Source organism: Brienomyrus brachyistius, unplaced genomic scaffold, assembly GCF_023856365.1.
Source record: "Brienomyrus brachyistius isolate T26 unplaced genomic scaffold, BBRACH_0.4 scaffold1269, whole genome shotgun sequence".
In the NCBI taxonomy this organism is placed as follows: domain Eukaryota; kingdom Metazoa; phylum Chordata; class Actinopteri; order Osteoglossiformes; family Mormyridae; genus Brienomyrus; species Brienomyrus brachyistius.
In genome coordinates, this window is record NW_026043543.1 from 965 (window position 1) to 1,928 (window position 964).

The window sequence follows — 964 nt, forward strand, 5'->3', positions numbered from 1 at the left end:
TCCATCCATCCATCCATCCATCCATCCATTCATCCATTTTCTAACTACTTCTGATGAAGTTCCGGGTTATGAGGTATCCTGAAGCCCAGGCAATATGGGACAAACACACACATGCACACACATAGGGTATACCTATCCTTATGGGGCCCGCTCATTGACTTCTATTGGATAAATGCTAACGCTAACTATGACAATCTTAACCCCCACCCTGCCCTAACCATAACCATAAGTAACCAAGCAAAATAAAAGAGGTTTTGCATTTTTAGTTTTTCCACAGCAGTCACAGATTTTTATAAAATAGAGTTTTCCTGGTTTTCAGTTTCGTGGTCCCCATAAGGGAAAAAAAAAAACAGGTATTTATCACGCTATGGGGTAGGATAGGTATACCCGCTCGCACACACACACACAGACATGCACACAAATGGATAGATCACCACAGTTACTATGGATGTCGATCCTGCAATAATGAGACAGAACTATCATACTTAACAGGATCATATCCCTAGTTCTACATATGCATAATTATATTTAAAAAAGATCCCACGCACCCAGCACATGAGATGTTTGAACTTCTGCCCTCTGGTAAACGTTACCGCAGTATGCATTGCAGAACAACCAGATTTAATAAGAGCTTCTAACCCCAAAGCCATCAGAATACTAAATGCTAATGAACATACGTTTATGTGAAACCCTACTCTCTCTTACTCTCTGTGCACTTTATTACCACAACTGGTATTAAGTTTACTTTTTATTTATATAGTATAGTGCAATAATATAATCACGATTTGTGTGTGAGTGTGCCCTGTGATGGGCTGCCCCCCATCCTGGATTGTTCCCTGCCTCGTGCCCATTCCACATTCCGGGATAGGTTCCGGACCACCCGCGACCCAGTAGGATAAGCAGTTTGGAAAATGGATGGATGGATATAACTAACATAAGACAGACATTACACCTAACAAACAAT